The sequence below is a fragment of the Opisthocomus hoazin genome, chromosome 7, assembly GCF_030867145.1.
Source record: "Opisthocomus hoazin isolate bOpiHoa1 chromosome 7, bOpiHoa1.hap1, whole genome shotgun sequence".
Taxonomy (NCBI): Eukaryota; Metazoa; Chordata; class Aves; order Opisthocomiformes; family Opisthocomidae; genus Opisthocomus; species Opisthocomus hoazin.
Genome location: NC_134420.1, coordinates 26,263,336 through 26,281,588, shown reverse-complemented (window position 1 = coordinate 26,281,588; position 18,253 = coordinate 26,263,336). Strand labels below are relative to the sequence as shown.

Below are 18,253 nucleotides of genomic sequence, written 5' to 3'. Positions count from 1 at the left end.
CTTTTTTTTATTCCGCTCTCTAGGGTTGGGTTTTGTTCATCTGCCACTTTTGTTTTCTATTGCTTTTTCTCCATTATTATTTAATCTCTTACTAATTATGCTTCTCTTCCCGACTTCCCATTTCATTCCTCAAGTTCTGTTATGATAGGTGGCAGAAAAATGGTCATCTGATACTGAAGGAGAATAGTTTAGGGTATTTGCTCTTTGCAAGACTGACTGTTCAGACACCTTTTTCTGAATGTTCTAGTTCCTGTACTGTTCTAGGCCCCTGTCATGCAATTTTTAACATGTACTTTAGTGGAAATTTTACTTTGACTACAATAGAATAAAACTGGTGGTGGAAAAGTTGATCTGAATATGAAATAATAGAATTTCTTTCCTTAATTCCCTTGACATCTTCGGGAATTGCAAAAGATTAGCTGTTGATTTGGAAACATATAATTGATAGATAACAAAAATTCAGCTGCAAACTAAATCTCTTCTGACAAAAGAAACCATGTTGAAGGAAGATAAAGGGGAGGGAAAGAATTTACTCTCAGATGGATCCAGCAGATCACTTTTTATTGGTCTGTCATTTGTACTGTTTGTAGAAGGTGAGGTCTCTGTGAGAAGTTTTTAATATACCAGAGATCAGATGCATAGGGACTTTTATTTGTATCCAATGTCTGATATAATATTTTTCATGAAGTTATTGAGATCTGTAACAAGAACTGAAGATTACCATATGAACAGCCTGGATTAGCAAAAAGATTATTAAAAAAGCGAAGTGGAGGCAATTTACACAAGGTGTCTGACTGCAGCTAGAACTCCCCAGGGCATTTAAACCCATAGCAAAGGTGGAAGTTATTCAGGCAGAGCCTCGTGAAGTGAGGGGAAGGGGTGGAATTCATGACTGTGTGGTCTTTGAGCAAGAGCACACTGAAAGAAATTTGCATGAGGGGTGTGAATGAATCAGTTGTAAGCATAATTTGATCAGTATTTTATGGGGTTTACTTTTTATTTTTTGCTTGCAGTGCTCTGTTTGCTTGCACTATGTAATACCTTAATCTAAAGTTTTGCTAGGTATAGCTTTGTTTTCTGTCTTCAAGCCTGTCCTGTGCTGGGAGCAAGATACATCACAATGAAACAGTAGGACTGTCTACATTGCTAGAGGTAAAAAGTCAGAAGAAGTAGTATGAAGGTAGTGGAAACAGAACTGCACCTTGAGACAGGTGCTGAGAGTGCTTCCTACTGTTCTGCTAAGCATCAGTATGGGGACTGTGGCTGCCAGATATAAGCCTTTGGGAAGGAATTCCCTCTGGCATAACAGTCCTCTGTTCTTCCTGCTTAGAAGCAGATGGCAAAGAGGCAGCCCACATCACCAGGCAGACCTGGATATGCTGTGCCTCTTTAGGCTGAAGATTACTTTAATCCAGTAAATTGTTGTTCATTTTGTTCATACAGATATTTGAATTGACTTAAAGTAAAATAAAAATTAATTTGGGGGTAATCCCTGCATTTTTTCTATAAAGCAAATGAGCAGTACAGACAAGGCTAATTTTATACTACATAAAAAATAGTAGCTAACATGGGTGAACTAAAGCTAAGCTGTGAACATATTTCTAATATATAAAAGCATGGTTTTATGTTGGCCAAGTGGGCTATTATATACTGTCACAATATTATTTCCAATAGTTTTGTAACATTGTTGTATTGTGGTAGTGCCTATGACAGTTTATGAAAAGAACTATATGAGCACAGAATAAAAGAGAGCTTTGAATCATTCAGATGCCACAATGAGGGAAGCAATATCTTTATTTAATCCTCTTGATTTATGGCTATGATTTTCTTTTTTTTGGTGGGCTGATTACAAGAGCATTTGATCACTTCAGAGTCATTAAGTCCTTCAGATGCCTGAGGTAACAAGAGGTGCCTCTCTGAACACAATGAGACTCTGATCAATACTTAAAAATACAGTACAGAATCACAGAATGGTAAGGGTTGGAAGGGACCTCTGTGGGTCATCTAGTCCAACCCTCCTGCCGAAGCAGGGTCACCTACAGCAGACTGCACAGGACCGCGTCCAGACGGGTTTTGAATATCTCCTGAGAAGGAGACTCCACCACCTCCCTGGGCAGCCTGTTCCAGTGCTCCATCACCCTCAGAGGGAAGAAGTTCTTCCTCATGTTCAGACAGAACTTCCTGTGCCTCAGTTTGTGCCCATTGCCCCTTGTACTGTCACTGGGCACCAGTGAAAAGAGTTTGGCCCCATCCTCCTGACACCCACCCTTGAGATATTTGTAAGCATTTATTAGGTCCCCTCGCAGCCTTCTCTTCTTCAGGCTAAACAAGCCCAGCTCCCTCAGCCTCTCCTCGTAGGAGAGATGTTCCAGTCCCCTCACCATCCTTGTAGCCCTCTGCTGGACACTCTCCAGTAGCTCCTTCTCTTTCTTGAACTGGGGAGCCCAGAACTGGACACAGTACTCCAGATGGGGCCTCACTAGGGCAGTGTAGATGGGAAGAAGAACCTCCCTTGACCTGCTGGCCACACTCCTCCTAATGCATCCCAGGATCTCATTAGCTTTCTTGGCAGCCAGGGCACACTGCTGGCTCATGGTCAACCTGTCGTCCACTAGGACACCCAGGTCCCTCTTCGCAGAGCTGCTCTCCAGCAGGTCTGCCCCAGGCCTGTACTGATGCATGGGGTTGTTCCTCCCCAGGTGCAGGACCCTGCATTTGCCTTTGTTGAACCTCATCAGGTTCCTCTCTGCCCAGCTTTCCAGCCTGTCCAGGTCACGCTGAATGGCAGCACAGCCTTCTGGTGTATCTACCACAGCTCCCAGTTTGGTGTCCTCAGCAAACTTGCTGAGGGTACACTCTAACTCTTCATCCACATCATTGATGAAGAAGTTAAACAAGACTGGGCCCAGTACTGACCCTTGGGGGACACCGATAGGTACCAGCCTCCAACTAGACTCAGCGCCACTGATGACAACCCTCTGAGTTCTGCCATTCAGCCAGTTCCCAATCCACCTCACTACCCACTCATCCAGCCCACACTTCCTGAGCTTCCCTAGGAGGATGTTATGGGAGACTGTGTCGAAAGCCTTACTGAAGTCGAGGTAGACAACATCCATGGCTCTCCCTTCGTCTACCCAGCCAGTCATGTCATCATAGAAAGCCATCAGATTGGTCAGGCATGATTTCCCCTTGGTGAATCCATGCTGACTACTCCTGATAACCTTCTTTTCTTCCACTTGCTTGCTGATGACCTCCAGGATGAGCTGCTCCATCACCTTTCCCGGGATGGAGGTGAGGCTGACCAGCCTGTAGTTCCTTGGGTCCTCCTCCTTGCCCTTTTTGAAGACTGTAGTGACATTGGCCCTTCTCCAGTCCTTGGGCACTTCTCGTGCCCTCCAGGACCTCTCAAAGATGATGGAGAGTGGCTCAGAAGTGACATCCGCCAGCTCCCTCAGCACTCGTGGGTGCATTCCATCGGGGCCCATGGATTTGTGGACATCCAGATCGCTTAAGCGATCCCTCACACAGTCCTCCTCGACCAAGGGAAAGTCATCCTCTCTGTGGGCTTCTTCTCTTACGTCCGGGGCCTCGGGCCAAGATCATGACTGTGGTGAAGGAGGAATATTAAACATTACTTATCTTACTGCCAAAGTTTCAGATTTTCCTGAGCCAAGTGTGAACAAAGATTTTCCTGTAGGAGAGTCTAATATGGAATTTGGTGAGAATTTCAGAATTAAAACTGTATGCTGTCTTGTCTGCAGAATCAAATAACAGGGATTCTTTATTCCATCACGCTCAGAAATTACTTCCCAAAAAAGGACACAGTATTCTTGTGGGTATCACTTTATTCATTCCTCTGTTTTCAAGTGAGGCACACAAAAAAATGTTGGCACAAGTAGCTATAATCAACAAACATGTAAAAACTAAATTAGGGATCATCCAGATGAGAAAATTGTTTTAATATCTTCATAATGAAGATAGAGCCTCCATTTTTAGACTTAGAATCAGATTTTGGTGTGTATTTTCAGTCATTTTTTATTTCTGATCTCTGGACTTATCGTAGAACAAACCGAAGAAATAGGAAAAAAATGAACATTTTCTGAAAGCAAAGCACTTTTGTAAAAAAAGCCGGATACAAAACCTCTTAATTCTGATGGAAAGGTGTGCTCTTACTTTCAAGAGGGGTGCGAGAACTTCTTTAGTGTTGATTGAACTGTATGTATATATGTATTTTGATGATTTACACATTACTACAGATAAAACAAACTTCAGAAGTGTTGGAAAAAATTGAAATGAAGGAGAGGAAGGACTGACTTAGGATGCAGAAGAGCTATTTCTTGGCTGTAACAATGAAGTTTTATCTGGAAAACAAGAGTTAAATTACTTCAAGTTGGAGGGAGGTTTCAGAGCCATTAGTGTATGGTGCTCAGAATGATGCCCACCACACTGTCGTACCAAGAATGCCACAGTTATCTCTAGTGCCCTGCAGATGAAAAGGAGAAATTCAGTCTCATTATTACACATTATGTTCTCCACTTGAAGAAGCTATGTATTCTCTGTTTACTCCCTAATTCACAGGCATTATTAATTTAGTGCATGTAAGAAATTTTATTGAACAGGATATGTAGAAAACTGTGTTGACCCTTCTCCATACATACCTATATTGATTATAATGAGTATTAAAATGAAACTAAATTTGTGAGGGCTGTGAAACTTATCAATGGTAAATTAATTTGAAACTTTTTAGCTTTATGATTTTATTCATATTTTAATTATATTCTTAATTATTTTTACTGTGTTACTCCTATCACAATTGTAATAAAAGTGTGCATGCACAATCCATTAACACCTCTACTTTTTACTTTCTGCATTTTCTTAGATAAGCCTCACTGAAATAGAATTCTGCCATACTTCTTCACCTCCTTCTTCTCCTCTCTTCAAAATTAATTTAGTCCATATGTAAGGATTGCTGCGGTAGAAAATATTTTTTATTTCCAGTAAAGTATGAAAGGGATGTAGTGTTTATACTGTATACATCAACATAAATATTATGATGCTATTTTCAAATGCATGATCATGTTTTAGTCATTCTTTCCCTTATATTCACTATCCATTGATACCTTGCCTCATTCATTGCAGAAGATGACTTAAAAAAGGAACAGCAGACAAAAAAAATCTGGAATCTTTTTTGAATACTTGTCTTTGCAACTGAAAGAACTTACATTTTTTTGAGAGTAATGTATTTTAGATGTCACACATACTCACATTTTTTTCCTGCTATTATTAGAAAGTTTAAACTCCATCAGTGAGTACTCAGAACTCCCAGTAAAAACAGCTGGAGATCTGTATGTGAAGCATACTATCAAGTTGAGTTCAGCATTGCATCTGAAAAAGGAGGGTGCTTCCCTTGACCTTTTTTTTTTTCTTCCTCTGGCAGTAGGTAGTAAAAAGAGGAGGGATGTTAAGAACTAAATACTGCAGATGCTCTGTCTTGTGCTACTGTTTGCATATTTTACACTCTTCTTCCTTTCTCTCCAAAAGAAGCAGATATGCATTTATAACATGGTGTTTGTTTTGGATTGGTTTAACTTTGTATTGTTTGAGGAAGTTAAAAGGAGAATTGAGTAACTTTCCAATTTTTTCCTTCCTCAATTCTGAAGACATGTAATTGGTCTTCTTTGGTGTACTCTTACTCTCCTCCCTCTGCACTCAATCAGTACTTCTGTATTCTCTTGGACTTGTAGTTCTGTCCTTGCAAGCTTCAATAACCTCATCATATTTGGTTCTGCTAAAGACCTCATGCAAAACACTAAAAAACATTCTTCTTGGAAACAGTTCTGCCAAAGTCTCATTGATTTCATTTGCATCAAATCATGATTTTTTTGTTTCTCTTGTTGCTGACTCATCCCGTCCTTCTCTGCCCCAGATGCGTACAGTGGTTTCCTGACACCCTCTGTCATTCTGTCTTCCAGATTGGTGTTCTAGTTAGAAATCAGTCCTTGTCCTTGTGTCCCCTAGCTCTATTCCCACTCTGTCCTGAGGCAGTGATTCAGTAGCAGTAGCTCATTCTGCTGAAGTTGATGCTGTGCCTGTTGTTTGCCCCTATGACAGTTTATGGGGTTGCGTGATGAAACAGATAGAGTACTGAATATTTTTTAAAAATATTCTGCCTGTACGGGGAGGCTTGTTATTAACCTGGGAATTATAACCTGGTTCCCTGGAGATCTGTGCAGTGAGTGGAATTACACCAGCACACCCGAATGGGTATTCAGGGGATGGAAACATGTGGCTGGCATCACAGGAGGCAGGCACTTCCCAAGTAAGACACAGTTGCCAAGAGAAATGGCTGTGGAACAATGGTCTGTTTTCCTTGCTATCTATCCCTAGATCTTTTACTATGATGATTATATATAACCAACTTGATGAACATTAAAAGCCCTTTCAGTTCATCTGTTTTGGAGTGATCTCTGACAGTCAGTATGAACCAGGCCCTCCAGAACAGGAGAGTGAAAAACAACTGTGCTCGTTTTGAAGGAGCTGAACTGTTTCCAGCAATTAAAGGTAATTTGAAGTTTTCCGGGAAGTGTAGAAATTGGAGTAAATAATGATAGTCCTTATTTCCCAGCCCTGCAGGGATTGAGATGTTACTCATGGACAGCTCTCTTTTTTAACCTCTGTATGACCTCCAAGGGATTTATGACCCACAGTTAGAGAAAACAGTACTCACTCAGTGCCCTTCCTGGTCTCAGATGTTACCTTTCTGTAAAAAGTGTCAGATGCTCTTATGAATCTTCTCTTTTGGAACACTGTCATTCTTAGGAGGAATGTAACATGTAGTATCGATATTAGTAGGAGATTTACAGCAGGGCTGTGAAGCCGTGCATAGAGTTTGTTAAGCAGCTCAAGTTAACTAGCCACAAGAAAACAGTAGATGGAAGCCCAGGATGTAAGATCCAATTGGATAGAACCTCAGGGCCAAGGGACGGCATAAAGATCGCACCTTCTTACCTAGAGTTTCCTCTGACAGAGATGTGTGTTTCATAAAATTATGCCAAACCGGTGTTGCTACAGGACGCGCTGGGTCCCATTCTGCTGCAAGCGTTATGATTTGTCAGGGATTTTATTTTTGGTGGGGATGATGTAAGGTGTAGAAAGTAAGATCTTGTGCTACCTTTCAAATGTAGAGTTTGTGATCCTGTGTTCTGGTTTGGCTGCCGCTGGCAACAAAAGCACCATGCGGCTGCCCCTCCCCCCGCCAGGGTGCAGAGGAGAACGGAAAGAAAACAGGCAGAAACTGGTGGGTCGGGATAAGGGCAGTTTAACAGAACAGCAAACAGAGGGAACAGTAACAACAACGATACAGATAAGGAGAAAACACAACACAAACCACACGACCCAGAGAGCCGTTCTCCCGGACCGAACCGCCGCTGAGCCCTCCCGAGCCGCGAGTGAGTTCCCCCCGCCCAGCTCCCCCCCACTGGAACCCAGCATGACGGCACATGGTATGGAATACCCGGCTCTGTTTGGCCAGGTGGGGTCAGCCCACCCCGGCTGTGCCCCTTCCTGGATTCCAGTGAAAATTAGCCCTGTCCTGGCCAAACCCAGGACATCCTTTTACTCACAAAACGTGGGTATTATTCCCCATCAGTGGGCAAGCAAGACTGCAGTTTCTACTCTTATAATTTATAATTTGTTTTTTTCTTATTTTTATTATTTACACTGGCCAGCAACAGGAAAGTTTCTTTCCCTTCTCTTGCCTTGCAGTCATGCATAGACAAGACAAATTTTCTATCTTTATTTGAATAATTCTGAATGTCATCAACAGAATGTCCCTGGTCCTTATTCTGAGCCTATGTTCACTTCTAATACTTTGCTAATCCGCCTCAGTGCCATTGCAGCACACCAGTAATGACCATTAGATCCAGTGCTGTAGTTTTTGTTGCTAGCACAGTACATCTGCTGCTGTAGAAGCTGTTTGTTTGCCTTTTGTCTTTCTCCTTTGCTGGTGCCATGCTTTTGGCTGTTTAATGATTACTTTGCTATCGAACTCCACAGGGTAACGTATCCCCAAACATTTCTCTGACTTCATGCAGAGAAATCTGAGAGCTATTCTCCCTATGTTCCCAGCAGGATCTTCCTGCTTGCTTTTTATGTTTCATCTACTACACACACATACTTAGGTTTGACTCCTTTGGTAAAAGCTAACCTAATGAGCTATCATAGAGGGCAGCTAATGGCAGTGCAGCCTCATCCTCTGTCTCTATATAATTTTTCTTATCTACTTGTGAAGTTTTCTGTACTGTCTGATTAATTTTGCTAATCTCAGACTTTTAAATTAATCATTAATTATTACATTTGGCTATTACTCTGAATATTTGAGGTCTGAATGGCCTTGTGCTGTCCATAAATTTTTACATCAGTGTACTTAAATACAGTGTTGTAAGCTATTAACTGGTAAACAACCATGGAAAATTTACTTCACACACAGGTTATTCTGCGGAGTACTATTGTCCTGGGCAATACCTGTTCCATCTCATTAAAATTGTCTTGTTTCCTGAGACATCATATATTTGGGTAAAAGTGGGTCAAACACACTGAGGGATATAGACCTAAAATATGTGCTTATATTCTCGCTCAGCATTTCTCTGGAGCTGATCCCAAACTGGCTCCATCTCAAATGTTCTTGCTGTTATTGCTCATCACAGTAAATTATTCCCATCAGAAATTCTAAGTTGTTTCCAGTGCTGCAAGACGTCCCTCAACACAAGAATGTGGACTTGGTATGATGAAATAACATGAGGTATATTCACTGATTGCTTTTCATGTTTGTAGCAAGGTAAAATTTGATACTTACAAGATATGACTATGATTTGGTTTGAGCTGTTAAATGGCTGTTTCAGCCATGCAGTATTCGCCTTCACCTTTCTAGACAATAGGAGGGATTTTTCTTCATTTGTGTTTTACTTCCCGATTTCTTTTTGGTCAGTTTGTTCAGTCACATAATCTGTTCAAATAACAAATGAACTTGACAATTTCTGCTGTTAAAATTCATATGATTTGGAAGATGTTCAGGTATAGCTTTGAGGAGAAAACCCCAAGAAAATTGGGCGGAAAGATTAAACCTTAGACCCAAGTAAAGGCATTGTACCTTTCCAACACATCTCTCATCTTTGGACAACAGTTCAAGTGTCGTTCCATTAAATAGCTAATTTTTATGAACCCCAGAGCATTCAAAGAAGTTTCATTGTACCACTTCGAGTAATAAGCACATCTGATACTTTGAGGGTCTAAGTACTATTATTTATTTTCTAGTTGTGAGGCTTTTGGGTGATCTGTGGTTTCCAAAATTCAGACCTCTATCTTAGTGCTGAATTCCATAACTTCTTGTGTCTGAAGGCTCAGATATTTGGCATAATATATATGTAAGAGGAAAAATTGGCTGCATATTGAAACCAAAAATGTAGAAAATTATTTTGAAATAATCTTACCATATGCATTTTGTTTTATTTTGTCATAGTGCCTATTACACTCTGAGCTCATAAAACACCTGGACATATATTTAATTGCCAAGTTAATCAGTAGTGCTGCTTTATTCGTGACTCTCACATGCAAAGAGCTGCCCATGGGGGAGATAGAGCCTGTAAGACAAATGATGAGAAAACAGGAGGTAATATTAAAAATATTCTGTTTTTTCTTTTGGATGAGGAATTAAAAATAATATGGAGACTGTTTGATTTGGTATTGATGGTTGAATGGTAGCCTGCTTTAATGTATGTCTTCAGAAAGTGTAGGTTTCTGAAGAGGAAATATGAAGGTGGTGACCAGAGTTTTATGGACAGTACTTCAGAGCAGCAAGTGATCAATGGTGAATATCCAGAATTAGATAGAATGGGAAAGAATGAAAGTATAAGAAAACAAGATAAGCGTCTATACTGTTTCTTAGAGAGCTCTGTGATTATCTAGGTTTAGATGTTTCGAATTTTAAAATTTTAACTGCTTGCTTAAGTGATATATGCAGTGTGGGAGATGCAATTACATTGCTGCAAGCATAGCTACAGCAAAAATATATTCTGTAGAGAAGTATTTAAAATGACAGTGGTGCACAGAAGAAACATGACAAGTTGCAAAAATTGGAACTGTATCGCTTCTTGCATGATATTCCGGGAACTATGTTAAAAGGAAACAGGACTAATCCTAATGAAACATGACTTCTCTACTGTGCCAAACTACTATAAGCTGAATCTGACTGGCTGCTGCACTGGTGACATTTTCTAATCCAATTTAATGGATTCCAACGTTTGCCTGGGTATCTGTTGAAACCTCCCACTGATTGCAACCTATGTAGTCTTTTCATCTGCCTGTTTTTCATTTCAATTATCATCTCCTCCTCATTTTACTTCTTCTGATCAGGTGGGTATCTAGCAAATGTCTACTATCAAAATAATCCAAATATTGCCTGTAATTTCCTCTAATGATTCTATGCCACCTCCAGTTCACATTAGGCTCTTGTCTCAGTTAATAACTAAATCATACTTCACGGATAAAACTTACTATTTACTCTCCATTTTTTCCAGGCTCAGTCTGCTTGTTGCTCCTCACTCAGTTTTGATTCTTTACTGCACCTTTTTTTTTAAATACATGGTGGTCAAAATCCCCCCTCCATGCACAGAACATACATTTTTCCTTTCAACGGAAAGTTGAAATCTCAGCTCTTAGTTTTCAAGAGAACTAATATGCTGAAGTTTTTATTTTACCACTGTTTTATATTATACACTCTTGAGTATGTCACTTAAACTGTCCATGTCGAAGTTAATGGTCTTTAAAATGAATACCATAATACTTAATTCACTGGACTATTGTGATCTAAGTAATGAATCCTTTGAAAAATCTTTTGAAGTTTTCATTTATAAGGTGCTTTATAAATATGTAATAGTCATAGCAGTAAATTAATTTACTTTCCTGGCTTTCAGCCCAATATCATACAGATTTGGGACTTCTGTTTTATCTTCCCTACATACAGTGCTTCCTTTTTGTGGGTCATAACTAAGTTATATCACATCTTAGTTCTACCTGTAAGTAATGATTGCTTCTTGTGCATACATTTATCAAAGAGAATTTTAAAGATTTGTTATTCATATTCCATATGAACCACTGGAGTCATACTTGAAAAATGTAGATTATTCTCTTTTCAACTTTGTCTGAAGTTTAGAAGCATGCAGTGAAAATATACTGTTTACAGGTGAGGCATACTTCCTTGAGTGAGAGTCTTAAACAGTCCAAAACATGTGGAGGATTACTTCTTAGTACTTTTTGATATCGTGAAATATTTCAAAATATCGTGAAATATTTCAAAGAGAATACCAAAATCCCAACTTACTTTTTGACCTTAGCATCATGCTTTTTGTTGGAGACAAAAAAACCCCATACCATACAAGTGCTGTACGTGTGCCATTGTCCCTGAAACACAACTAAATCTAGGGAAACCATATAATAGTGCAGAATACAAAATTGTGGCAGGAACTACTGAAGAACATTTAAGTCCAATTGTAATTCTAGTTTTAAACTGACTTAATCTGATTTTCAACAGGTTCCTGTATTTGAAGGCATCATTCCTGTTCTGCTGAGTGTTATAAGTTACTTAAATATCATAAGTGAAAAATTATCCATTTCAATATCCTTCCCATACTAAAATCTACTCCAGTTTTGTATGTAACGAGAATATAGCCTCACAATGTAAGTAAATCTCATATTTAAGTAAAAACATGGCTGTATTAAGTTCTTGTAAGATCAGGACCCAGGAATGGCATCCTCCTCCTGTGTTATAGCAACATACTCCATTTTATTTATATCTTATTTATACTTCTAGCTTGCCTTAATTTCAAATTATTCCATTAGCAAGATCATGAGAATGAAGAAGTAGGACAATTTAACAGCTGAAGTGGCTTTTCAGAAAATTGCACAAGTTATTGGCATCATTCACAATTTGCCCAGCACCATTATATCTAATGTAAGCTGACTAACTTCATTCATTAAGGCTGAAATATTAGCTGTAGGAGGGGCAGCCAACTGGGTCTGTAGTTCTCTATGGAACTGTTGCTTAATCATTCCTATTTATCAGTCAAGAAAGGATTGCTCAAGTATTAAAGAATGTTTACTTCTCTATACAAATATAGACATCACCAATTGCTGTGAGTTTATGAAAGTAAAATAACACAAGAGGCAGAAAGTTTGTAATACGTCTGAGAACAATATCAGAATTATTTAGGGAATAAAATGAGGAATATATTAATAGACTGTCAGAGAATAACACTTGTAATGCTACAGTAAGAATTACTCTGCATATCTTTCATGCTCCTTTACAAATAGTTGAAACACAGTGTTTGCAAACTTTAATTAAATTCTCAGTGCTCCACTGAGAGTTAACATTTTTAACCCTGCTGTAATGAAAAGCTGTGTAGCAGGGTATCTTTTGTACAATTAGAAACTGTCTCCTAATCTTGAAAATTGAAAAAAAATTATGAACACAGCCTTTTTTTCTATATATGTATTGAACTTATAGTAGTACCTCAGGCATTTAAATATTTACTTATGTGATCATATTAATTAATAAGTTCATATCACAATCAAAATAATTATGAAGTCAGGAAGTATGAACTTTAAGAAACATTTTGTAAAATATGAGAACAAATTTTCAAATATAACTTTTTATCCTTTAACTTTATAGTTTGCACTCATAAATGGCTGCTTGCAGGTGTAATGCAAATTTATAGTAGGAATATTATTGTCTATTTTTGACAGGAGGTTCACACAATAGTTTCACATGCTGTTGTTACTTTTGTTGTTGAAAGAATATATGTGATATTACAGTGACTGGGCCTAGGCATAAGCATTTGTTTTGAAAATCCTAGCCCTGTTCAATTCTGTGAAAACCCATAGGGGTTGAGAGACGTTACATTTATTGTAGGCTGAACCTTTCAACTTTTATATTTTCTTCTTCTAATAGCTCTACATTAAACACCATTACTGTACAAAGGACTTTTTTAAATGGAAAAATACTGTTGGAGAGATAATAGATATACAAAAAATAGAGAGCATGAGGAAATGCCATGCAAGTCATAGCTTGATTCCTAAGCCTTTTTGCTCTGTTTTTCTTGTTCTCTGTAGTTAAATATTAAAAGAGTCAGTGCCACTTAAGCAAAGTCATTCATATCATCTCACTAGCCTACATGGAATTAAGGAAGAATGAACTTCAGCTCTTTAAGTGAGCAGAAGATAGCAGTGCAGCATGACACAGAAGTGATTGAATTTGCCAGTAGTGTTTGTGCAATGCTTGCTAATTTACAAGGGCATTTTCAAGCAATTCAGTGGCTGGGATTCCTTGGGGGCACTTCACTTGGACACTGAAACTGAATCAATCTTTAAATGGTTTTACTTTTAGAGTGGTTTAGAAAAATTGTAAGTAAATAAATCTTTTCATAATTAATACAGTAACTGCAAATCATGCAAGGATCATTTGCTTTTTGAAAGGAGAGAAAACTGTGTTCTCATTTGGCTGAGCATCTTGCACTGTGTTTGTTAGAACTGTGAAGAAATGTAAAATGCAGATTGCTGGATTAAGACTAGAGCAATTACTCACTCATCTGGATGAATCAACTCCCTCTTTGGTAGATAATACATCTGCTGTGGAGAAAATAAAGTGAGTTGCAAGTCAAACATCTGAATTCATCTCTCTGCTCTGTCTGTGCCCAAGGCATCCCACCTTTCCCTGCTTCGATTCCGCTTTGGCTAGAAAGAGGAGAGGCAATGACCCCTTTCAATAGAACATCCAAGTACTTAATTTTCAAGACACAATGTGTTATTTCTACCCTGTAAGTTATATTTCCACCCTACAGGAACTCCTATAGCTTTTTCCCTTCATAACATCCCTGATATGTTTTACAATATGTGTTAATGTTTTGCTGCAGTGCCAACATTTCAGAAGGAGAGCATAAGAGAGATTACTTTGCTCCTGTATTTGTACTCTTTCTCTGTATTTACAGCGAGGGACAGGCTGCTAGATATTTGCCATATCGGTTGAATAAATAGAATAAATGAAGAAATAGAAAAAAATAATAAATGCCTGCGCTCACTTGATTGCTGGAAAATCTAATAAAGCAGGAATTTTGGGACTGGATGCCTCTTTTTGTGACAAGAAGGAAGGTGACATTCTGGCAAAGGCATGGAGTGGGAGCGAGAGGCAAGTCTTCTGGTCCTGCCTCCTTCATTTCTTGCATATTTTTGAAAGTGTATCCAAAGTCAAATCAAAAGTCCTTTTTTAATTTTTGTGAGCAATGACTTTTTTTGGTAAACTGTTGGCTACAGTAAAACTGCTCGGGCTTCATCAATGCTAGTTGCCACCCTTGTGTCTATAGTGACTTTTTTTTTTTATATAATTTCTCACTCTACGTAAGATAATATGTAAATAGCACATTTACAGAGTACTCGAGGATATAAATGTCTTTCTCTTTGGCTTCTGGAGGCCAAAAAAAACTTTAGGGAGATGGAAACCCCAAAATGGCAATCCATTGTCATCGAAATGAAGAAAAACATTTTTGTCTTGGACTACTTTCTAATGAGCTCTTCAGATTTTCAATATTGGAAAAGGGGATCCTGGAACGAGCAAAGTTAGCAGTTGCATAAAGGAGCATACCAGTGAAGAGAGAGAAACAGTGATGTTTCCTCTGCCTCAATTATATATAGCAAAACATTAGAAAGTGAAGCCTTCATAATACTTTAGAGTTTTATAGACTCCATCCAGTAGACTATGAAATTGCTAGCTGCACTAAACTTTTGGAACAGCAGGCAACTTCTGTCTCTGAACTAAAGCTTCCTTTTGCTAGGCTTGTATTACCTAGAGAAAGGCTGCAAGATTTTTTTGAATTTTTTTTACACATACATGTTAAGATATGTTTTATTTTTATTTTTTAACTTCAGACAAAGTCATTCATTTAATTTCCTTGTAAAAATAACTCTAAAGTCAACCTAAAGAACTGAAAGAACTGCTGGGAATTGAGTAGCACTGGTGATTAACAGTTTGCTGCCTCTAAAAACTGCAGTTCAGATATGAAATTTCTTTGATAACTGGAATTTCATGTTTGATGTCATATACATATAAACACAGATTTATTACTGTACATACATGATTTCCTCCTGACCTACGCCTGAACTTTACATGGAAATTTTTGTTGAATGCTGAGACGTTTTCAATTAAAGGAGCTGTGTTGTAATTTCTTTTGCTGTAACAGCCTGACACTGAATTTGATAGGAGACTTAGATCCAGTGGTTAGATATTCCCACAATGGTTGAGGTTCAAATCAGTGTATTGTTCACGTCTGGGGAGCTTGTAGTTAATATATTGAACTAATCTCAGAAGAAAGATGATTTAAAACCAGCTGATGCTTCCCATAAGGAGCAATTACAATGTCTGAGATCATGATTAAAGGTAGAGCTTCTGAGGTCTGGCTTGACTGCAAAGTCTGTGCAACAACATAGGCTTTTTATTTTTCTTCCCTCCTATTCTTACCTCTTATTATATTGGCATGGAAGTGAATTTCATTAAATTGTTACTTTGAAACCTACTTTTATTTAGTTCAAATTTATAAAACCATACTATCTGTTTCAGTTTTCTCCTTAAGAGACACAGCGTGAGATCCATCCTGCTTTGAATTATGGAAATATTTCCGTATGAGTTATTACTGGAGATCTCTACTATACCCAGACAAATGGCTGAAAATCACCTCTGACAGAAGACAGATCCTTCTGTTGGGGGTTATTGCTACATATCTTTCATAGTAATTAAAAGTTTGAAAATACTCCACCAATTAGTGGATAAGTGGCAAGCTGTGTGTGAACAGCATTAGTGGCTACTTTTTTCCATTGTGGAGATGTCACTCTATAAAATAAGGGGGAAACAGTGCTGGGCTCCAGGGCAATCTACACTGTGGCAATGTACATTTGTTCACTAACCAGGAATGACACCAGGCAGAGCCATGCCTTCGAGTTTTTATCCACATCATTAAACAACTGGAATTTTGCCAAGTTAGAGCAGAAGACTGATGCCAGGGACTTTGGGTCATAGTTGTGCTCCTTTATTGCATGGCATTAAACAAATAATCTTGCATCTGTCCTTGCTTTTAAGGTGAATTTTGGGGTAGGATTCTTTCAGCATTACCATTATGATTTGTACTTCCAGATGTTACTGCAATATATGTAATAACTGTGGTGAAAAATAATGTTGTTCACCTTAGCATAAGAACCATTTGAGTGAAAAGTATATGTTATCCTTGGTTGAATAAATTAGTCTTGAATTGGTAAGACCAACCTGTCATTGTTCAGATAGACCTAAGCTTCTACCACCTCTGGCTCCAACCCATGTTATCAATCATAGACTGTTAAATCTGTTCTCAAATGACACAGTCGCTGTCTTTGTCTTATCATTTGAGTATGGAAAAGGTTCTATTCATGTGGGGAATACACTTGTTTCACCCCTGTCTTTTCTTTTTAGATGAGACATAGGTATTGGCAGATGGTTTAAGTCATATCCTTGTTTTTATTTTCAGAATGGGAATAGGCCTTAATGAAAAATAAAATGCTACTGGCTGTATAGTTAAGAAACAGCATAAGGCAGTTTTGCATATACCTTGTTGTAGCTCATGACTTTTAAAAAATAGAAACAAGGGGGTTTTTACTGAACACTAGAGATAGACCAGATCTATATGTCTGACTTTTTGACTATGGAACCATGAAGACCATTCACTTAGAGAATTCAGCCCAGATTTTATACTAGTCTCATATGTGCTGAGTCAAGACTGTAGGAGCTGAGCGATCTTGGCAAGAGCAGTCGTGAAACAGAGCTTATTGTAAGGTGTAGGTGCTCCCAAAATACGGTCTTACATACCTAGGACAACGTAAGATACACAGCCAATTCTCTCTGCTATGCTTCTTTGAAAATCTTAGCTTTAATGTAATTAAGCAACATAATGAGCTCCAGTGGCCTTTATGGTTTGAGTCTCATGCACCTAGCTGACAGTTTCACTGTGTTTCTGCATAATGTCTCTACTTTGATTAGGCCCAGATATATTTAATTAGCAGGTTGTTTTGATCAATTAGATAATGAACCCAAAATCCCCTTCTTGCTTAGATGTGCTTTGAACAACAATTTTAATTTTGGTGACAGCTCCTCTAGAAAGAAAAAGGAAGAAACAAATGTAATTAATATGTGAGTGCACAAAAATCCCTGTGTGACTCTCCAGCATACAACTAAAAATATTTTGAACTCTAAACCACAGAAGACATAGAGTTCAGTGGACGTAAACACTGAGGTTTTCAACTGAGTTATCATTTGTTTATATCTAGGCCTATGATGGATAGGAGAGCAATATTTGCAAGCATTTGATGTTGAATCATCTTTGCTCCCACTTCATTGATTTCTCTGGCACTAGAATTAGGTTAATGTTGAGTGGAAATGTAATGGTTTTTATTGCCTATGGAGTAGAGTCATAAAATGTTCCTAGGTCTCTAATGAATAGCAGTAGGTAAAAAACAAAAACAAGCAAAAAAACCTCATGACCACTTACTAGAAAACACTTACTAGAACAGTTCTGAAACGTTGGGATGGAAATAATGGAAGTTCCCCATCAGACAATCAGAAATTGCCCCAACCTCATTGAATTAGTGGAATTGGGAACAAGTATGGGTCACGATTCATCTTGGCTTGTGAGATTATGAGAAGGCCACATTATGCAATGTAGTAAAAATAAACACTAAATAAAAATAAAACGTGAGCTATTTTGAGGAGCTGGCTTATCTCCCTACATTTAGGTTTTGCTCTGTTTCTATATATGTGCTCTGCAGTTTCAGCTGTTAGGCAATCTAAAGGATGTTCTCCTGTATTGAATCTTGGGGTATAAGTAAAGAATTAGTATTTAATGCAAAATAAGTTGCAGTGGCAGTTAACATGTCCAATTTTTAGTAGGTACAGTCACTAAATCAAGGATTCGAACACTGAGATAATTCCTCTGCTGGGTCTACTTTGGCCAAACACATAAACAGGGATCAAAGGAACCTTTTTTCCAGCTGTTTAAAGTGATTTAAGAGGTGAAAACTTACTCCAGAATGGATGGGAATGAGAAGCAAGGATTTGTATGTGTGCGCACAGGTGTGTAGGTGTGCGCGTTTTCAAATATAAGTGTATAGCAATCTCATGTCAAATATT

At 38.3% G+C, this 18,253-nt stretch overlaps 1 protein-coding gene across 25 annotated transcripts in view; it reads left to right on the top strand.

Moving 5' to 3' along the window:
• The window catches only part of LRRC4C (leucine rich repeat containing 4C), a 566,727-nt gene that overhangs the window by 515,044 nt on the left and 33,430 nt on the right, over positions 1-18,253 (top strand). The gene's annotated exons all lie outside the window — the stretch shown is intronic.